Source organism: Asterias rubens, chromosome 8, assembly GCF_902459465.1.
Source record: "Asterias rubens chromosome 8, eAstRub1.3, whole genome shotgun sequence".
NCBI lineage: Eukaryota > Metazoa > Echinodermata > Asteroidea > Forcipulatida > Asteriidae > Asterias > Asterias rubens.
This window is the reverse complement of record NC_047069.1, coordinates 15,444,412-15,468,123: the sequence shown is the minus strand read 5'-3', so window position 1 is coordinate 15,468,123 and position 23,712 is coordinate 15,444,412. Positions and strand designations below refer to the sequence as shown.

Below are 23,712 nucleotides of genomic sequence, written 5' to 3'. Positions count from 1 at the left end.
TACTTTAGTAAACCCTTGTTGAGGGCTTATTTCACTGTCACTGCCTGCTTTAAATTCACATGGCCTGATGTCATATGGCTAATAAAGCGGAAAATACTGCTTAGCAAATTGCTCTGCTAAACCTAAAACATGACTGGCAATCTACATGTATGTAAACTTAATGAAAACTTAGCTTGCAACCTGTTTTAGCTAAGCAAGATGTGTCTGTGCTAAGCAAGATTGTTGTGCTTACACTTAAATGGCGTTTTAAAATTGGCCCCTGGGCCCAATTTCATGAAGCTAGAACTTTCTTACAAATGTGTTGCTAAATGTATGGTGTTCATTTTTTTTTCTTCGCAGTGTTAAAAGAATAAAAACTTTATTTTCATTGAACCTTTGATTGAAAAGGACACTTGGAATCTTTAATTTTGAAAGTACAGTTATAAGATCCTCTCTGAAGGTTGACGTCTCCATATGATGCCCTTTCAATTTAAACTCATTCTCAAGTGAATGTGGCAGGCAGCAGGCCAATGGTGCATTTACCCCTAATCCCATTTGGGTAAGGGATTTATATCACCCCTCCACCCTCCATCACTTCCCCCTTATTTAGGGGGGATTATCTGGATCAGCTGTGCTGAGAGAAAAGGTCGCAGGATAAACATCTGATCTAAATCATGTTGAGGGTCGCTAAGATCCCTTTCATCCCCCACCAGCGCAAAGAAATGAAATAGCACTCACTAGGATTACTCGTGGCTTATGATCGGTAATTCCAGTCTTGAAAGTGTGATAACTTCTTGGATATTTTCTTTATATTGGATCTTGATTGAAAGTTTTAAGTCAAGATGACTCACTTGCAGCTTTGATAAAAAGAAAGACAATATTGGAATAGTGTTTTTGTTTTTGCTGACTACTGACAAACAATCACATGCAAAATGAATTTGAGAAAATGGAATTAGCTATTGCAAACTGCTTGAGGATAGAAAGGACCTATGTTATGAATGACCTCCAAAAAGTCAATGGTAGTTGGTCTAACATTGCAGGGCTCTTTCTCGAAAGCTACATGACAACACAACACACATAAGCAGGTAGCCCACAAATTGCATTTGATTAAACCTTTTTCTGGTAGGTTTAAACCTGATCTTTTACCCACTTTGTATACTACAAAAATCTCATCCACAGGCAAGGTGGTTGGAGGGACACACATGCTAACATACCGACATGTATCTACAACTTTCAACAAATATACTCCAATTGATTACTAGGTAAAATAATACAGTGTAGTGTTTCCCACTTGGGTGAACTTTATGAACCAGACAGCTATGAAGGTAGGGATTTATTACAATTCTTACTCGGAGTGAAGTACCAATGCTACAAACCCAACCCTTATGGGACACGCTATATACCCACCCAACGATTATCAACATTTGGAAAAATACTTAAACAGGACTCGCTCAATAATCTTACATAGGGTGAAGCTGCAGCAGTACACCACAGGGATACCCCTAGTAATTTAATATTTTCACATATTAAATTAAAATTGTTCTACCATATGTGTTGGACTTGCGAATGTGAGTGAATTAGTCCACGGTTCTGTGTTTGAAGATGGAAGGGTCTTGGGAAGGGGGAGGGGCTTCAAAACTAGGACGCACAGATGGGTAAGTGAGAAAGGGTACCTTATTATATATTCAGGCGGATTAATAATAACCTTTAACCCCTGGACATTGAACCTGCATCATATGATCCGATTGTGATAATTATTGAGGTTTGTGCAAAAAGCAAGTGGTGAAAACACCTCCAATGCACAGAATAAGTCAAAGAAAATGAAGCATATTGATTCTCCATGATTCTACAGAGGCCTAATATTTAAAATAAAAAAATGATTTACAAGTCTCAGAAATGATTCTTGGCTACCCTTTTTTTTTATATCTAAATGTTTCTTGAAAACTAGAACAGATTAAAGTGTAATGACTGTTTTACACTATTCCATTGAAGAAAGTAGAAATTGGTACCTCTGAATTTAGAACAAAGAATACATGCACAGCTTTTGCATAGCAGAGCTTGCCAATTCTCCCTGATTCTGCAGAAAGCTCCCTGAAAACAAACCAATCTTTCCATGTTCTTATAAACAAATCTGAAAATCCATGCGCTTATGGGAGCTTGATGTTTAGCACAATTCTAAACATCTCCCTGATGTTGTACAAAATCTCCCTGATTGCAGCAGGCTATTCTTCCTATTTAGTCTGATTCCCCTTGGGAAAAATCAGAAAAATTAATGTTAAAGGCACTGTAGGTGTTTGGTAATTACTCAAAATATATATTAGCACAAAACCTTACTTGGTAACGAGTAATGGAGAGCTGTTGATAGTATACAATATTGTGAGAACCTGCTCCCTCTGAAGTAACCTAGTTTTTTAGAATAAAATAATAAAATACTTCTGGCCCGAAGGCTTTTATTCCTATCTGAAAGCACACTATTTTGTACAACAAGGGTGTCTTTCTTTAATCATTTTCTTACAACTTCAATGACCAAATTTGAGTCCAATTTTTCACCGGCTTGTTATTTTAAGCATATGTTGGGATACTGGTCTTTGACAATTACCAAACATCTTCAGTGCCTTTAAATATCATAAAGAGTTCACCATTTAAAAACCTACTCAGGTGCACATGTAGGTCAGCCAATGTTCTCAATCAAATTGTCCTACTTTTCTTCCAAGGACCAAATATCAAATGTAGCTGTTGCAAGATTCAAAGGTTGTCTGCTCTAGAATACTTGTGATGCTATTAAAATAACAGTACACACTAGAAAAGATCCAGATGCAGGTGTTGTTATCTTGACCTTCAAGTTTCCAAGTTGGTCTGGGGTGCTGCTGGGGGGTTGTCAGGCTCTATAAAGCTCCAACCACAACTCTTTTTTTCATGGATCTCATGGGAGGAAACTATTGTCTTAATATCTGGTTTTATGTCTCCCGCAGGATATTCAGTTTATCTGGATAATATCTCAGGTACAGGAGAGGTTAGGGAAAGGACATGCTTGTGTGTAACATTATATGATAAGAAAGAGGAACATTTGCTCTTATTAGTCTTACAACCAAATAATTGTTTACTAAATGGCATAGTATGTAGGCCTTCACCGAACCTCCGGAAAATATTTTGTTGATTTTACTGCAAACCATTTTTTTGGAGTCTGAACTTCTGATTGTGCACCAAATGCCCAAGAAGTAGTGATGGTGGAACTAATTAATACATCTGGAAAAATTACATTAAACATTTTAAATTATTTTTTTTTTGTCTGACAAACAATTCACGATCACAGCATTTATAAAAGCATATGAAAGCAACTACACATGTTGCCTAATAATTGTTATTTGCTTTTTATATTAAAATCATCTGTATCAAATGTTTAGTAGTTTAATTGTGTCATTTTTAAAGCAGGATGGTGAAAGCAAATGTAATTTTCCAGAAACCAGTTTCATACAATTCCCTTTACAATATTAAAATGTGGTCACATAGCTTCATTAAAGCATATTTTGTCATTAACACATGTTTTTCAATGACAGCTGTTGCCATAAGCAGTGCTTATCTTCATGTAATATGTGGGTCTGCCTATCTTTCTGTGGCTGGACACTGAATGGGTAAACCTATACAACTATTAAGCTGTATATATAAGGGTACAATAGTATGTATCATGAAGGCCTTATGATAATAGGCAAACAATGCTTGATGATCCAATGCACAATCCCTCCCAGGATTGGGTTAGTACTAGTGGTAGTAACAAAAGCACTTAATCGACCGGTCTGTGTCTGGAACGTCAGATTTACAGGGTTTTCTCCCCAACCTCTACTGATGGACAAGTCATATAATCCATAGGTCTCAAATGACTTTAAATGTAGTTTCTGGCCCGGAGTGTTCGGAGCACTTTCGTTGGATTTTCGTGATGGGAATTTGAGAGGAATTTTTTGTTTAGATACAGCTTAGAAAAATGTTTTTGTAATGGGTTGCCAATGTACACAGCCCAAAAGATTGTGTTCGTAGTGGAAATTATGCAAATGGCTCGCCATACAAGCACCATCTCCATGTATGAATTTTGGTTCGGAAGTAATCATTGTTAAGTGTTATGTTTGGATTAGATTATTGATTTGTTTTGCTATGGTTTTTTTTTAAAGATTTTTTTAACACATCCAGTTTCCCTAGGTTGAATGCCTGCGTTTGCTTGTCACATGGCATATATACTACCCTATTTCTCTGTGCTCACTCGAGTTCAGTGTACATTACTCTGCCTGTTTCTTGGTTATCACTACAGTTTGGTGTACGCAACTCTGCATCTTCTTATACAGTTCAGTGTACACTTCTCTGCAGCCTATATCTCAGTTCACATTACTGTTAGTGTGTAGGCCGCCCCTAGCCATACAGGACTCGTCCTCCTCTGTGCTGTGTTAGACTTGTGGACAACTCGTTAATGGTCCTGCGCGGTGAGATATTCGAGTTGTGGCGGTGCTCTCGCGAGATCACTGCTCTCGCGCAAACTGCTGGTTGCCCGACTGCTACTCCCCATTATTGGACCGTAGTTGCGAGAGCAGTAGTCTCGCGGGGCCAGCAGTCTCGCGAGAATATCGTGGGGAGAGTCGGAACGCTGTCACCGAGACAGACATTCAACGACTTGTCCACACGTTTACTGTGCTGTACAATACAAATGTGTAAGGCTGCCAGGGCTAGTGTAGGCCTACCTACACTCATACTAGGACTCTATAAAGCTTTTTTCATAGTTCCCATTACAGTTCAGCACTTAAAGCTTTAAAACAAGCTCCCAGAGTTCCTTAATTTTACTCAAAATCTTGTCTTGACAAATTTGTGGCTTTTGGTGAATTTATTGTACTGTTTTCTGATTCCCTTTTTAATGCAATTAGCAAAGCCATATTAAAGTGCTATTGACCCCTTGCACGCGCGTCACATGCGGCGACTGATGCCACGCTCACCATGTTGGTGGGCAGTTAGGTTTACGTGTATTAACGTCGCGTCGCCTAAAATGCACACTTCACTGCATAACGCACGGCATTGAGTTATATATGAAAACGCACAGTGAAATTGCCCACCAGTATGGCGCATTCAAGATTTTTGTGATGATGACGTCAGGTGAAATGGGTCAATAGTAGGTCCTTTATACATCCTTGAGTTAGAGCACTATGTCTATAGCCTATAGGGTCCTAATAGTATATTATGACCTGATAATGACCCTATTTGAAGTAGGGTCTATTTTCTTTTTGAGGTATGAAGATCCTGTTGCTTCTCCAATTACACTTTTCATTGACTATGACTCATTAAAAATAGAAGTATCACAATTACAGGTAGTTATACCCCCTTGAACCTCTATCACCAGTATAGTAACTACACCATAAACTGTTAACAATTCAACAGTCCTTCCTCGAGGTGTTTTTTTCCTCAGGTTCTCTTAATATTAACCTCCTATATGCATGGTCAGGGTAAAAGAGCAAGGACTTGCCATATTGACAGAAGTAATTTATTTTATTGCGCCATTTAGATTTGAAGTGGACTCCACCCCTGACATTGCATTAACCTCCGGTGTGTATGTACACACATGCCCTATTTATACACTGTTTAATACATTCAGAAGAAGGGTTGATTCAATACTCGGTAAAGTCCAATAGGCAACTGACCTACTAGCAGCTGGTCATGGCCAGGCTGTGTACAGCCTCTGTGCTGCTGTTAGCCCTAAAGCAAACACTAACTGTTCAGTATGTGAGGGTTGAGCATTCAGTGATACCATCACAAGCTTTTTTAAGTCTTGGAGAGAGAGCGTGGATATCTAAAGCTTGGAGAGTTTGACTGTTTTGGGAATCAGTGTTGGTGAATTTGGTTCTTTGATTCTACTGTTGTGGTTGTACATTGCTTCTCTTGAGAATTTGGATTGAAATATTAGCAGTATTGAAGTTTGCTCACCATTTTTAATCATCAGGTTAGTTGTTAAATTTCCACTTTTCACTAAAAACTGTTCACTATAAACTAATTTCATAGATTGCATTGCCGGACAGATTTTGCATAGTTACAACACTCCGGTGTGTACATGTTATTCGCAGCTAATTTTTGATGACAACATTAAACACACTAATTAGACAGAGATGCCAATAACAGCTCCGTTAAAAGTTTTTCTAGTTACTTGCAGTAATTACAAATAATATAAATAAGTTCTTTGCTCCCTCCATGTCATGATGTAGCATGCACAGCCAACCTCCATCCAGTAAAAATTTCTTGTCAAAGGTGTGTTTGTTTATACCAGCTGTCATGTTTATTCTGACCCATTTGCTCCAAGCATAGAGAAATTCCCGGACACAAGGGAGTAAAAACCTGCCTGTATACAAAATTTGATTATAATACAACTGGGGCCATTGCCTTCTCTCCAAAAATGGCCTACAGTTTTTGTTTGAGAGTATATACTGACCACATTCCCCAAATTGTAAACATTTCTGTTAGATGTTTGAGGTTTTTTTCCTGTGATTTCCCCCTCGGGTTATGATGAAAAAAAGTGGATGAAGACTTAAGGGATTGAAAGGATATGTGGAAGGATTATATATAGAGAGGAAATAGATTTAGTCAAAGGCTGAAATGCAATGGGCTTAACTCAATTTTTCCAGCGAAGAAATAAGAGGAGTTCATGAAATGAAATGCTCGGCACCATCACCAAAGAAAGAAGAAAAAATTATCATATGTTGGCTTTAAAAAAATGTGTTATAAAAAAATGTGTTCTACACTTTGTGAGACCTTTAGGGTGCCTCTTGTGAATTATTGTATGGTTGCTTTAAAATATGTAAAATGGTTTTGCACATTGCGGCAAATGAAAAACACATAATGTGTATACCAGAAAAATGATTAGACTTGATTCACAAAGGTCAGCCGACACAGCGAACATATGTAGCCGGCTGAGACTCTTTACTCCTGTCGTTAGAGTAAACAGCCTTTCCTTCGTCAATGGATACATTATTCATTGATTGCAAAACCATCTTCAATACAATGCAGGCAGTTTGAAGAAATCTTAGTCTACCAAACACGTACATGTTCTATTTTCGTGCCACTGGACATGAAGGTGTTAGAAATGTCTAAAGGCTGAAACGGTGCATTACTCAATGATAAAGCATGGCCCACTTCCGAGCAGAAGTGAGATATTTGGCACGGAATTGGTAGACTCTGCGACACTTATAAGAACCTGGATTCAGACAATGACAGACTTGTTGTTGAATGGATTCAGCTTCGAGGTACACATGAACTTTGCACTGCTTGCATTTTGGTACATATTCCACGAAGATAGCGGGTCAAAATTTGTTTATGCTACAAAATAAATGTAATGTAGCTAAGTGGCCGTTCTGCATTAGGAAATCAAATTTGTTACTACAACATGTCTAAACATGTGTCATGCAGCAGTCATAAATGGAACTAGAAAACTTATGCTTATTCAGCTTATGACCAATTTGCTTAGAAGCTGTTCAGTGATAACCACCTCTAATACCTGATAAAGTTTATAGCGCTTGGTCTGCTTCTGTGTCACTGATTTATAAAACTTGGTTTTGTCTATAAAGTTGGTGATCATCTTAAAGGGAGTGTATATGTTTGGTAATCACTCTTGAAATTATTGGCAATTAAAACTTACTTGGTTGGAGGTAAAGCAGCTTTCAATAGTATAAAGCATTTGTGAGAATCATTCCACTTTGAAGTAATGTGGTTATGGAAAAATATATCAGTGAGTTAGTATGACCCAAAATTTGAATCTAGGAAATGTTTCTGTCAGATATGACTGTCAGATATTGTATTCCAATTATGGATTATTCTTCCTGCATGGCCATAACCCCTTCGGATTTTCAGCAATATTTCCTACCACCTTTTGAAATGAATTTCACAGGTTAGTTTTGTCATGGAGGTAGTGGTTTTACCATAGAGTAAGGACAGAGCAACTTAGTGTAAAGGGGTTCTATATTTACATGTATATTATAGGATTAAAACAATCAAACTGTTCCAAAAACCAAAGGTATACGTTCCCTTTAAAGGCAGTGGACACTATTGGTAATTGTCAAAGACTAGCCTCCACAGTTGGTGTATCTCAACATATGCATAAAATAATGAACCTGTGAAAATTTGAGCTCAATCGGTCATCGAACTTGCGAGATATGAATGAAAGAAAAAAACACCCTTGTCTGGTCACACGAAGGTGTGTGTGTTTAGATGGTTGATTTTGAGACATCAAGTTCTAAATCTGAGGTGCCGTTTCTCACAATGTTTTATACCATCAACCTCTCCCTATTACTCGTCACCAAGAAAGGTTTTATGCTAATAATTATTTTGAGTAATAACCAATAGTGTACACTGCCTTTAAGGGTGATACCAAGGAGTGTATACATTTTCGAGAGTATTATCATAGTACTCAATTCAAAACATGTCACAAGTACATGTAAGAACCTGAGAACCCACCACTTGACAAATGACCCACCCTCCCATTGTTGCTCGGGGCACCTTAAGGTCAGGGCCTGGTTGGGCAACCAACCTCTTCAGTCAGGTACCACCTATATCTTGTCACATCCAGAGACCCCAGAGCGACCCTGACAAGTTTAAGTGCCTGTTTAGTGACATTCGCACCTTCCAAGGTGGGCGTATTGTGCGCCCTTGTCATTGAAATCCGAGACTTGAGGTGGACTTGAGGGAGGGAGTCTATCTGCTGACCCATTTCACTGTCAACATCCTGAACTTGATGTAGGTTGATAAGATAATAACACAAGGGTTCAACCCTGAGATAAATAAGCAAGTGTTCAAGGTTGTTATAGGTTGTATTCTCCATGGTGTGCCAAGTTTGTTTTGATCTGGTCGCTGTGGTCATGGAGGAAGAAATGTGGTCAAGTATAGACATGGGTCAGAAGAAAGTTTTGTTTGTCTTCGGGTGATTTATACACGGTGTGACTTTCAAACCACTGCCATCTAAAAGTCAATGTGATGACTGATCATTTTGCAAAAGTTGTAAAATGTTTATTAAAGGCATTATATTGGTAAAGCACAGCCTTGTAAGGACAAGGACACCAAGGCAATAACCAGGGGGCATGGAGGCAATCCCATTCGTTGCCTACGTGAAGTATCAGGCCTGTAAGCATGTTAAACATTTCTAACAAGTTTTAGTCAAGCTTACTGATTATGAAGTTCATAATAGAACTATTTTTTGTGTGGAAATGTTTCCCTCTGAAAACCTAAAAAGACTCAATCGGCTGATTTTGGTTGTAAACCACACTATTAAGGCCGAATGTGTTTACATGCACAAAATTGTGCATGGTTTGGGTTTTCTCCTGACCCACACAATGGATTTAGCCCAAAGTTTCATTGGTTGATTATTTTTTTTTAAAAAGGGGTGATCACACAAAACATGAACACAGTCTGCGACAATATTTTGTCAGCACCACAAATCCTGTATAATACCTTTAACTTGTGCAACACTCAAAAGATTATTTGTGTATACACCATTCATCTTTGAATGATGTGAATGAAATGATTGCATACCTCTTATAAAAGCACAATTCAAGCTTTTATAATTGGATTATTCATTTTGCTTTCTCTAATTCTTGGATTTTGACACCCAAATAGACTGACATTTTATCAACCGGATACCGATGACAATATCCATTGAGTTGACATAAAGAAGAATAATAAAAGCCACAGTTTCTGCTTCAAAATATAAATATTATCATACAACACAGGCGTGGGTGGTTAATCAGAGGCTCCAAGAAAACTATCAATATAAATACCAGCTTTTATTCAAAACCTTCAAACAGCCGTATGCTTCAATAGAAAGGCTGCCTTTAAACTCATATTTCTGGCACCTTTGCGTGGTTTCTGACAAAAATTTGATTTATCGCTCTGACAGTTTAATTGTTTGAGTAAAAGGAAATTGAGTGACTGTATGGTTTGTAAAAAAAAAAGGGGGGGGGGGAGTCGGAAGGAAACATAATAGCTGCAGTGGTATGTGGTACCAGTCACATTTAACCTTCCAATAATTACACTGGAATTAGAAAAGATGTGATGAATGCGTCTATCAATTGTTGGTTTTTGGGTATGTTGAATTTTAAATGTTTCAGGTGAAACTTCTAAAATAAATTAGTAGCTTCACTGGACCGGACCGTTGGTTGCATTCCAAAAGAGCCCTCATCCAAATCAGAATTAATACTGAGACCTGTAAGCTTTGTTTTTGAAAGGGTAAGGATACCAAGGCATTTTCTCCTTTGTATGATTGTTGCTACAGTGAAGTATCCGGCCTGCATACTACACAGTACATGATAACATTTCTGGAATGTTAACATTTTGAGTTGCATTTTTGCTTTTGCTTTTCTTTTTCTTTTTTCCCTGTCTGAAAGAATTTGACAGATGATTTTTCAAAATATTTGTCAAATGCCATGGACAATGGACAGCACTTGTAACATGACAAATTGCTTGTACATGACTTTAAAATGGATGTGTTTTAAAGGCCGTGGACACTATTGGTAATTGTCAAAGTCTAGCCATCACAGTTGGTGTATCTCAACATATTCATAAAATAAGAAACCTGTGAAAATTTGAACTCAATTGGTCGTCAAACTTGCGAGATAATAATGAAAGGAAAAAAACACCATTGTCACACGAAGTTGTATGCGTTTAGATGGTTGATTTCGAGACCTCAAGTTCTAAATCTGAGGTCTCGAAATCAAATTCGTGGAAAATTACTTCTTTCTCAAAAACTATGGCACTTCAGAGGGAGCCGTTTCTCACAATGTTTTATACCATCAACCTCTCCCCATTACTCGTCACCAAGAAAGGTTTTATGCTAATAATTATTTTGAGTAATTACCAATAGTGTCCACTGCCTTTAATATCATGATCCCAACAATAATGAATTTTTAGTTTTAAGTTAACAGCCACTTATTAGAGTGAACATTATCAGCCCCTGTGTATTGCCTTTTTAAGCCTCCTGTCAAATTTACATAAATGAGCCAAAATGAACATTCACAACTAAACACCAACCCTAAGAAATCCAAGAAATTATTCATACAATAAATCATCCCTCAGATTTGAATGTTTTGGGGTCAAATATTGTCCAAACCATATTACCTCATAGGGAATCATTTCTCAAAACATTTAATACTATCAACAGCTGCAGTGCTTAATACTAATACCAAGTAAGTTTTTAAGGCCATTATTTTGTTAGAGTATTCACCCAACTATGACCCCACCATTAAACTGTGTGTATTTAATGTCAATAATGGTTTCCAAATTCTGCCCCCAGAAAAAGCACGGGGAAAAACCACTAGGGTGGGACTCCAAAATGATGGATGTGATGGATTAATACACTAACAATAGTCACACTACTCCAAACATTATAATATGTCCCCCTGCTGTGAGAGAGCTGTGTACTTGATTCAGAATGTTCAAGTGCATAGGGTGTCTACACACCCTCCACACCTGGTCAAATAAAGAATCCATGCCACCCCTTGCTAGACAACCAGTGGCCATGCCTAGGGGGGTTGGTTATAGTGGAGTTAGTATAAAAGCCTCCCCTATACTGTGACCTCTAGATAACTGAGGTCATTGCGGTCTCTATTCCTCAGAATCTAGGCCAAATGTTAAGAACCTCTAAGCAACTATTATGAAGAAAACATCTCACACGGATTCTTTTTTTTTAGCAGATTCAGCAAACGATTAGGCCCTACTTGTGTATTTTTAAGGGATTGCCACTTTTTTTACATCCCCTTTGGTTGCGAAATATGTTATTAAAAGCCATAAAACGTCTGCTCTCTTCCCACTGAAGTTCATGAACCCTTCAATATTTTGTTGTTGACCTTGCACCATCTGATAAAAGTGGAGGAAACTGCATGTCCAGTGTACAACAAATTGACTTAAAAAGTAGGATAAAGACTTGCGTTTTCTGCGAGATTATGATAAGAAATTTCTTTCCCAAATAATCTGTACATGGGAAGGGGAAATTTGACCTACATCCCGTTACTGGTTTATGTCAAAGTAGTGTATTTTTATTTAGAGGACCTGGGACATTTTTGTACTCTCGGTTTCGGTTCATCCTATGCCAACGCACTATCATTTAAAGTTCTATGACTTTGTTAAATTATGTTTGTGTGATTGTTTGGCTTAACATTTTCATATTAGTTTGAACATGGTCTGCTGAAGCTCTTGTGTTACAAATCATCTTGAATCCTTTCCCCTACCAATAGATTAGTTACACTTGCATGCCATGCAGTCAAAATACATTGGTGAATAGTTCAGTGCTTCTAAATATTGTTCCGGTTTTTATTTGTTCAATTGATGAGAAAACTTACTCCTGGGTGCCACCGATAGGTCATTTATTATGCATCAATGGCTGTTATACGTCAGTGGTTTAATTATTAGTTACTTCAAAGGTTACTGTATTTGAAAGGAAGTTTTGAATAGGCTTTAAAAACTGCCAGTGCAAGCAAGACAGAGAGAAAATAACATAGACATGACAATAACTTCAAGCTATTGTCAAAGATTTTGAGTTATACGTGCATTGGTGGGAAAATTTTCCATCAATTTTTCACAATAGAAAAGGCAAGTTTGGAATAAAGTGACCCAGAGCCTGAATAAGTCACATATCTGGGTTAGGATGGGAAGTAATAAAACCATATTTCAAATAAAAGGTGGAATATTATGATGGATTTATAATTTTCATGACCAATCTCATCAATAAATAATATTTTACGGCATTGCATTTGGCACATTGGGTATTCATACGATGTGAAGCAATTTTACACTTTGATGTGTACCAATGGAGATAGGCAATAATGCATGAACCTGTTACTTCCAGGATACATGCTTCTATGAGCGTGCTTCCAGGCAAGGTGGGGAAAAAACAAAAGTTCTGCATGCTTTGTTTGTTTACAAAAACGCAACTTCTTTATCAGGTTACACTATTAAAATTCCTTGTTTGTTAAAAAAATATCTTGAACTTTTATTACACAACCCTTTAAGGCAGGGTATACTTTTAGTAATTGCCAAAAACGTAACATAATAAACCTGTGGACATTTGGTCATTAAATTGCATGAAAATATTGAAAGAAAAGATATCCTTGTTGCATAGTATTCTGTGGTTTCAGATGCCTGACAAAGGCTTCTCAGATTCAAATGTTTACGTGAAAAATTACCTCTGTCCTTGCTTTGAAAGGGGTCACTTCTCTATGTTTAATACTATCAATAGGGCCCAATTTCATAGAGCTGCTAAGCACAAAAATTTGCTTAGCATGAAATTTCTTCCTTGATAAAAACAGGATTACCAACCAAATTTCCATTTTTTGCTTATTGTTTGTTACTGGTATTCAGCTGTTGTTTGCTTATCCTGAAAATTGGTTGGTAATCCTGTTTTTATCAAGGAAGAAATTTCATGCTAAGCAAATTTTTGTGCTTAGCTTCTCTATGAAATTGGGCCCAGATCTCCAGTTCTAGTGACCAAGTAAGTTTTATGGTCATTAACTTTTGGAGTAGTTACCAAAGGTGTACCCTCCCTGCCTTTAAGGAAAGCAGTTTTTGCAACTGAGGGGATAATAGTGAAGCACATCCAATGAAAGCAGAGAGTTTTGCATATTGGCCAAGAAACAAGTTCCGTATGGCAAGAACAAAAGAGTCATTGTAAGATTAAAAACAAAATATTTGCTTGTCTTTGCTAGGCATGGTTGACAAGAAGGTATTTAGCCTCATGATTGATAGGTCTTGCTTAGCATTTGTTGTTATCATCAAGGCATTTGCATTCATGGGATAGGCCCTTTTTGGTTCGGTGTCCTTAATATCAGGTGTACATTTGATGCGAACTGGGGTTTTTCTTGAGTGATTGATGTTGAAATAGCTGGGAGGGTTATAATGGGGTGAGGTTATAATGTGGTGTTAAATGTTGATCAATGAACTCCCTTCTGAATGGTGTGGGGTTGAGTTCAGGTGAAACAAGATTGCCTTGAGGCTTATTTTGGGAGTAAAGAGAGTGTTATCTTCACTATGGTTGGGGTTTGTTCTGTGGGATTTCCGTTTATGAATCGGTTCAGGTTACAAGTGTGAGAAAAGTGGGTCACTTGTAAGTCTTCTTAGTAGTTGTTGCCAAAGTGTAATATCCTTGGGGTTTCTTTTGGGTGCATTTTCACCCTCTTAGATTTGAGATTTGAGTTTAATATTTAGTCCTATATATATAGTGGGAAAGTTTAATCCATACAAACAAATGGAAACAAACTGTTTACACTAGTCGAGTGCAAAACAAAAATTTAAAATTTGTCATTTTTGTTTTGTACTGGAGGGTCTATCCAGATGAAGGTTGTTGCAGCGGTCGCTGCTAAAATTATAGGATTTGATCTGTCTCTAGCTACCGGACAATCAGGGGGGTTTAGTGCCGGGTAAGACATCTCTAGAAAAGCAAAGGTTGTTGGTTCGAATCCCACCTGATTAATAGATATGCCTGTGGTTTTTGTTCTTTCCAGGACTCAGGAAAGTTTGGTATACCCGCCTGGTACAATGAAATATTATTACGTAGCTAGCTTTTATTACTCGCTATTTCTTTGTTCATGCAGGTGTCTGTTCTTGTGTAATATATGCTTATTATGTAACCACTCTTTAATCCTCTCTAAAAACTAGTACAGCTCAGCTTCATTTGAAGTTACCAAGGCCCCTCACCAATTTTCACCTGACTTTGTATGTTTTTGAAATGAAAAAATTGTTCAGAAGACCTATTACCATAAATTTAATTTGCCAGCCCATTAGATCTGTAAAGGGTGCCTATGACCTACATTTCAGTTGCAGTCAACTGGTCTACCCTTTGAATGCAAACAGATTAAGTACTTGTCCGTTTCAAAAGGGTTTGTTCATATGGTTCAGACTTGGTTCAGACAACAGATAACCGGGGTCATCATTAGTAGTTATTGACTCGGAACAACGGTCACAGGTAAAAAGAGTTAAAGATTACAAAAAATGTATGATTTGTTTAGCCTTTGAGAAAGACTCAGCTATATAGGGTCAAAGTGTCAGGCCATGGACTAATTTATTTTCCATTTGTAGAGTCAACAGATATTATGGCTTTAACATTTTATTTCTTCATACTATAGCAGGCTGACTATTTTATATTTTCTGGATGATGTAGGCCTATCTATTTAACACACAATTCTCAAGCAATTATTGTTTAATTTTTTGTTTTATTTTTTATTTTTTTTAACAGCCTACCATGAAGTAGGAAGAGATATAATGCTGTTAAAGCAATCCCATATTAATCATCAAACATTGCACAGTTTTTTTTTAACCGTTACCCTCTTACAACTGAATTTAAAAATATTTATTTTAAAATATAACATTAAATTGTTAGTGGGTACTACAAACCATTCAAATCAAATCTCAAGGGTTAGCAATCTCAAGAGTTAGCAAAAAAAAAGGGGAACACTGTTATCCTCTGAAATATTTCCCTTTATTTAAAAAAATAATTTTCCCCACTTTCACTAATTGGCAAAACACAACCTGTTAGGCCTACACTGCATATCATTCATGGCAGAAAGTTCAGAAGCCAAATACATACAAATTTATCACTCTGTCAAGTTTGTCCTCCTGTAACTGTCGGGAGATCTCAGATCAAGAAGACAGATTGATTGGATCTTGGTTTGACGTTCCTTGAATTTCAAGACTCGTGCAAACATCTCCTTTCAATTGGAAACAAGATCTTTGTATCAAACTATATAGAACCTTAATTTCGTTTGAAGAGCTCCAGCACAATATAGCAACAACTTCACGTGCAGCAATCTAGCTTTTGTTCTCACCTATAATGAATCATAGCATAAGGCCAACATCTTTCAGTCACTTCTCAGTAAGTCATTATCAGATTTTGTGGTTTATTGTGACACTACCACAACTCCTGGGATTAAATGGTTGTTAATTGAAGTCGATAATGAGTAATGGCAAGGTGTGTAAACAGAGATAAGTGTAACCATAGAGTAAGGGTGTAACAGGGGAAGCTTTAAGGTCAGTGCTGGCCTGAGGATTCCCCTATTTACGAAGCTGGCCTTAATTATTGACAGCAGAAACAACTTTGGTCCGTGGGCCAGCCATAACTTGGATTTATAATTTCTATGAACAAAACAATCACATAAACAACAGTTTATGGCATTTCGTTGGCTCATCATGTGCTCATAAGATGTGACAAAATTGATTTATAGTTTTGGGTTGAACATTCACGAACATTCGAAGAAATTGTTCAACCCAAACTTAGGCTATTTAAAATTTACCCAGTCAGTTTCCCTTGTGGTTAGGTACTTGATACGTGATAAAATGAAGCTATTTCACACTTTGATGTGTACCAATTCAGATAGGCAATCGTGCACGAACCTGTAACATCCAGGATACATGCTTCAATTCCCATGAATTTCCACACTTCCCCCTCCATGTTAAACAGTGTAGTTGAAAGAGGAGATGACAAGTGCCTTGAGGAAAAGTAAACTTTCACAATGATTCAATGTACATTGCTACATGTACATTTAAACAAGCCCCACCCAGATTGCAGAAAACAATTCAACATGCTGCCTTTAATTACATTAAACAGGTCCTTCGGTTGTTGAGATAACCTATGAAGAAATCAGAGAGAAAAGTGCCCGTGGTGGAATCAAACATTGGAATTTTAACTCCATCAAGTGGCTATTTTTAAGAGAAAATCTGATACAGTTTACAGAGGGATCAACCCTTAGGAGACAACTCAGATCAGCTTGTCTTGCAAAAGAGGGTAGTTTCGTGTTTATATGACGGGTGTACCAATTTCCGGTCCCGTTGTAAATAAATGTGTAGTCTAAACATCAAGTCGTGCGTGATGAGTCACATTGCCCAAGCTAGACTGATGTACTGACGGAGATTTGCTGACAGACGTCATATGCTACACGTTCTACTGATTATGTGCTGAAGGGACTGCTGGCTAGTTACCGCATGTCATCAATTACAAAGAAAAAACATCTTCGCAAATGCCTGTTGTACATGTGTTTTGAAAGGCAAAGTGTGCCTTTGTTTTTTGGAACCGTTCGATTGTTTCAATCGTAGGCCCACACGATAAAACTATCCGAAAAAGAAAAGAACAAAATCGGAAGGTGGTCGCTGTTTTGAGATGTCGGCAAAAATCTGCAGCAAATATGTCCACGCTAGAATAAATACTCCCATATAGAAATACACAATTGAATCTAAGATTAAATTTTTGGGGGCCATAAAATAGTTTTACCTTTTTCTACCTCCATGCTTTTTACATAACCGCATTAGTTCGGGTGAAATGTTTCTCAAATGCTGTAGGCTTCTATAAATCAAAGGTTGTTATTACCATTAATTTGAAGAGTGATTACCAAACGTATACCTTCCCTTTAATTAACTGATTGTAGAAAGAAGCCGAACGGAATGGGACACAGATTTATAGGCAGACAGCCAAAGGGAAAGATACCTTAAATATCTCAAAATTAACAGTGACAAAATTTCACACGGTACACGAACCATGTCCAAAAGCAAGACCAGACTTGTCCCCATCGCTACAGCACATCCCACCACAGAGCAATGACCCGCTTTTGGAGTACAGGGTCCATGGAAGGCTTCATCAATGGTTATGGTCCCATTTGATTGATCTGAAGGCGAGGCAGGTGAATTTTTTTTTTTTACCCTTTTGTCAAAACCTTATTAGTCAAAAACCGTTAGTAAAATGGGATGATCCCCTCTTTTTCCATTCCACTTGGGTGGTTCATATACCCTCCTCCCAAGTCCCCTTTCTCACAAAGCTCTAGGGAGCTGATACGGGTCCTAGATGAACAGGATATACCGGCATTGTTCCATTTCAGAACCCAGTTGTCCCCCCTTCTCTCTCTGGGCTCTCAGCCGGGCGACATCTTCCTTTATCCCCCGTATAGTCAGTAGCTTGATGGGCGGTGAGGCCGTACAGAGAACAAAATGCCCTTTTGGTTGCAGCTTTTGTAAAGGCTTTTATATGCTGATATAGAATACAATAATGGTCACATTCCTCAACTTCTTGACTCCTCTGACAATCTCTGATTATGCCTAGATCGATATGAGGCCAAATATTCACATTACCATCGATACATCACACACCATTTTCCTCCTGTACAGATTCCCCCCCCCCTTTTTTTTAATATAAATCCTGTAAAGAATTCCTGAGATTCCCGGAGCACAAAGATAATGGAGGGGGTATACATATCGATCACAAAATACCTCTGATGCCGCACACGCAGCAGATGTAAACGGATTTTCCGTTTTGTCAAATATTTACAGGAATGGAAGGCTGGGTTTGTTGTCAACTAAACTTATAATAACCTGCTAAAAATAAATAGGATTTGCGGTGTTTTAAACTTGAACTTCTTTTCGGAAACTGATCCAGTACAAAATTGCAGAAAAGTTTTCAACCGCGCACCTGGATAAAATTAAAACTGCAAGGTGGCTTCTAGAATCACAATAGATTATGGAGTTTATTTTACAGAATCTTTTGTTCTATTCAATAATTTTTCCATTATAATGTCGACAAGCGGCTCTTATAAAGAATGATCACGTTGAGTAGTCTTAAGATATGTTACATCACGATGCACACCAGTGGTTTCCCTGAAGGCAATCAATACAATCTAATCAAGCATTTCATGGTTTCTTTCTTTGAACCCTGTGCTCTTTTACTTTGTACAGCAGGGAACCTTGGTTCATGGTTCAAACTTGGCTGTTAACGTTCTGGATATAATGTAGGTCCTGCATGAAATAATTGATCAAAACCCCAAAGTTCAGGGTTAGTCGTTCAAAATCATATACAAGCTTTGGAAGATCTTTTGGTTGGCACAAATTTATTTTGCTTGTGGATTTAAATATCGCATAAGGCCTAAATGAAGTTTATGAACGGCTTGCAAACAGAACGTGAATCAGAAGAATACAAGCCGGAGCAGGAACAAAAGCCGGAGCAGGAACCAAAGCCGGAGCAGAACCGAATACGGAAAAGTGTTGAAATTCTTGCATCACTCCGTTTTCTACGTCACGATTTGCTCAACAATGTGAACTAATCCTTTGGGCTATATAAAGAGTGTATATAAAGCATTGTATATTTCTTCTTTGGTGACTGTTGTAGTCACTTTTGCCTTCCGCGCATTGCCGTGGGGTAACTATATCACACACAAAACCATCACTGGTGGCAACAACACAACAGTTTGTTCTTGTAACAGTTAAAAGATTAAAGCCCTAACGATAACCATACAAATAAAAAACCAACGTCGCTCTGACAAATTGCCGAGGCCGCTGGCATCTTTTGGGGCGTTTTTCATTTTCCGTTTCTCTATTCTTGGAATCATAAGAAAAGAGTGGGACGCAAATTGGGACGTATTAGAAAATTACTGACCTCCAAGTACACGTATACCAACGTAATAAGCATGAAGGAAAGCTATTGTACTGGTGACATCATTATTGGTTAGAGACACTTTGGGGGAAAATGTAATATTGGACCGGTTTACCTTTATGACCAATTGACCATTCAGTTTCTGGTTCAGACGGGTGGTATCCTTGATACCAAGGCTGACCAGTGTGTGAGTCTCCTTAACAACCCCATACCTTCTTCCACTGATCATCACATCATTCTCCCGTCTGGGTGTTAAATCACCTATCTTGCCTGGGGGGCATTGCCGAGATTCACTGGGCCATGGCATTCCTCACGAGGCGAAAAAGTGACGTATCTGAGCCCCAATTGTTACAAAGGTAGATCCCCCTTTAGTTTCATCAGAAGAAAAGACCAATGCTGAGCACGCGTGTGACTTGGCTCTTTTTGGAGTCCGCGTTGCGTGAGTAAACGATTATTGTATCTCCCGTCATAACACAAGTTGGGGATGTTGGAGTAAACACACAGATGAACAACGCAAGAACAACACGGACAGATTTGTTTTCTAAAATACTTAATCGAGTATAATCATAATTCAGATTTCTTGTGTGGTGTCCACCATTTACATAAAATTAATCAGCCGGAATCACAAAAACAGGTAAGACATTTCCAACATGTTTTAAATCATCCTCGGAGGTGTGTTCTGATTATGTTTTCCAGAACCGGCAGTAAACTTGATTTGTTATGAAACCAAAACGTGTTAAGTATACATAGATATAAATTGGTTTACGTTTCTTGCAATCATGGTATTACTTGTTGGAATTAAACCATTGCATTTGTTTATTATCTGAGAAACATTGGGCCACACTGCGTTGCACTGAGTCGCACAAATGGACAGTTTGTCACACGTCACACCCAGATCATACATGTACGTCAACTTATAACGTCAGGTGTGTACATAGCGATTTAAACCTTGGTAAAACTAACTTCAAACACTTCACTGTGGATTGGTGGCAAACTTGATAATATGGCTTTAAAAAAAAAACGTCAATCCAGAAGGCGCGACGAGTGTTAGTTTTTGAGATTAGAGTGCTCGTAATACACCCAAATAATCCCATATCTTTATCACGATGTCCCGAAATGATGCAACAAGTGGCACGATCCGTGACTCAAGAGATGGGGCAAGGGTGACACGAGACGCTCCAAAAATGTTAAGTGGAATGTTAAACCCCAAGGATTATTTGTCCACCCACTATTGTGTGATATGAAAATTGGGTATTATTGGGTTTATATGAGTTCATTCATTCTCCAGTGTTGTACCCAAGCGCATATGAGATTTCACATGCGCGGTCTTTTGGAAGTACAACTTTATGTTTGGAATGGAAGAGGAATACAGGTAGTTGAGTCAAGAGGTGTGGGTGACACGAGACGATTGGAAAATGTTTTTGTGGAATGTTAAACCCCAAGGATTATTTGTCCACCCACTATTGTGTGATATAAAAATTTCCATTCGATATTGCCGGGTTTATATAAGTTCATTCTCCAGCAAATGACCCTAGCGCTAACATATGGTTTAAAAAAAAACGTCAATCCAGAAGGCGATTTCAAATGCACGTTCGAAGTTTAACCTCATGTTTCGAACTGAGAGGAATACGCTCTCGTAAACGGCAAAATGTTTTTTTGGAAGCAGTATTGAAACCAGTCTTTTAAATTTAATTAAAATCATAATAATATACTCCCGTTTTCGAGAAAAGTCTGTGACCTATACGGGCACGTTCTTTTCAAAACCTATTAATTTTTACAGACTTCGAAATTAGCGGCGGGCGAATTACAAAAACTTTCTTTTGTAGCTGCTCAAAAAATGTGTTCATTTCAACAAATAAATAAGGGGTACGTTCGTCAAACCTCACAAAGAGATTATTTTTAAGTTCGTAAAATGATTTGACAAGTCTGGCAATTTGCTAGATTTGATGTGCCTGCCATCGTTCACTTCAGACACGGATACAAAACTATGTGGCGCCGTATCATCCCTAGTAATAAGTTTTTCGATTGAAAGCCGAGTTCAAACACAATTTTCAGACAGTTATATATTCTTATTTAATTTATTTTCCGATTTCACTCACGGGTCTTCAAAAAGGTAATCAATCAGGGCGGCCACTTATACACAATATAACGAGTTTCGGTGATACCAAGTGGTGTGGTTATTACTTACATGAAGTTGGACCGACCGGAAATTAGAAACTCGGATTTCAAATATTGACTTGTCATTCACACGGGTCCATGGTTTTATATTTACTGATAGGGGTGATATTCTACGGGTTTCATGACCGTAACGAGGACCCCGTGGGACACTCGTAAGAGGGTTATTGGTCTTTTGTACGTAATGTAAAAGTATAAACATGTAAAGACTTATTTTAAATGGTCATGACCACCAATCACGCCACGATGGTGTGTGCTAGGTTGGAGCATGGAGGAATGTTAGATATGGGTTACCCCTAGTTCTACCCGTCCATGCCCCTAGTGAGGTCATGAGTCATGTGACCCATGTCCCAATCAAGAACACGTAACTTTGGTTATAAAAGAGAATGACCTTGTGCATTTCAAGGCTTTTCTGACACAGGCAAGATAACTCCACTGGTCAAATTGGAAATTTGGTATTTTGTATCATGATTTCAAGTTAAATTCTAGAGTTACAGATGTACACGTTTTGAGATGTGACCATTAAATTAATAAGAATTGTACACGGTCAATATTCATAAAAAAAACACAAAAAAAAACATTTTACGTTTCCTCCATAGCTGTATACAAGTCGCAACACAGGAAGTCCGGGCTTTGCGATTTCATAGTTTACATGGTATATCTAGTTATGCCTTAAATCGGCCCTATTCGGTGCCAATTATGACGTGTGATGATGTTATTGGCGATTAAATTGAGTGGCATGGCTGTACGACGAACCCATATCATGGGCAGCTATGCAGCAGGTGGATTCTAAAGCCTATGCTTGTTACCCCAGGACGAGGAAGTACCCAATTACCTGTCTCAATGGTTAACGGCTATTCTTGAATATTATTGTAGTACGATTGAGGTGGCATTACGCCAGGTTTTGTACTGTTTCTGATTCTTTACATTGTCACTTTGACCATGGAGGTAGGATTTCTCTGACAACCAGCATATCAGTATGAACGAGAAATTTAAAACGTAGTCACCAGTCACCACGCAGGAAGGATGACTTTGCAGATTGATTTTGGGATGGTTCCTAAAAATTGTCGATAAATAATCCACATAAGTCATGAGGATATTATGACTGATATTGCAACATTTTTTTCGTCAATCAACGAGGATTACAAATCTGAATTGTCACTTATTATTTAAAGTTATCCATTTTTTTCACCGAAAATTACCATCCAGTTTTAACGCCCGAGAAGACGAACCATTGTCCCCGTTTTATTGAAATGCCATAGTAGATTTCATCCCAGTGCTGAAATCTTTTCATAATCTTTGTCGCCAAACCGCAGTGGTTATGGGTCCGTTTTGGGCTATATAGAACATCCGGAAGTTTCTTTGTGATCACCCATACTATTCAAACATCCCAGGTGAAGAAAAAAACTCGAGCATTGTTTGTTCCGCTACGAACGCAAAGTCTGTACTCGAAGAAATTACAATGGCACATTGCTCTGGCTTTTGGATATCTACAATATTGAACTATAGAGGTTGAACTATGGATGGAAAAGAGAGACTGAACGAGGAGTGCTCTGCGAGTGAGCGCATGTACAATGTGAAACGTCACGTAGCCACGCCTACTTCGCCTGTGGGTTGCCGATCACTGTTTTTTGGCACGACTTATGTGTACACGTTCAGAACAGTGGCACTCGACCGACTAAACCCGACTGGTTGATACCCATGTGTGTGGAGTGGAGTTATAAAACGACGATTTGCGTTGTACAAAGACGAGTGAATGGAGAAGTTTATACACGGATTTATAATTGGCAGTATTCTCTTTGGAACTTTATGAGTACAGATTATTTTTAAAGGTATTTATGATGTTGTATTTTTAATGACTGAATGGCATGTGTTGTTCGCGCAGGCGAGTTGTCCGGCTTCTTTTTAATTTTTAATGAATGAACACACGAGTGTGTTACCGGTTGCTGCGCGCTTGATAAGGGATGGTTGATTTCGCTTTGAATGACCATGGAGGAATAATTTATTCCTCCATGGAATGACTAATGTCAATGAACATCGTCTGCTCTTTAAGGAATATTTTAACATGTAAAGTCAACGTAAATTTCTTGTAAGGAAAAGACCATGCTTTCATTAGAGGGTTATACGTTTAATACCAGTTACTTTATGAAATG

At 38.0% G+C, this 23,712-nt stretch overlaps 1 protein-coding gene across 2 annotated transcripts in view; it reads left to right on the top strand.

Annotated features, from left to right (window-relative positions):
• The window catches only part of LOC117293611 (ankyrin repeat domain-containing protein 50-like), a 63,431-nt gene that overhangs the window by 25,718 nt on the left and 14,001 nt on the right, over positions 1 to 23,712 (top strand). Inside the window, exon 1 of one of the 2 annotated variants that reach the window (XM_033775970.1) lies at positions 23,249 to 23,391. The exons of the other annotated variant lie outside the window; for it this stretch is intronic. The gene's annotated coding sequence lies outside the window, so the exon portion shown is untranslated. Of the gene's footprint in view, positions 1 to 23,248; positions 23,392 to 23,712 lie in introns of those variants that run through there. 2 annotated transcript variants of the gene reach the window in all.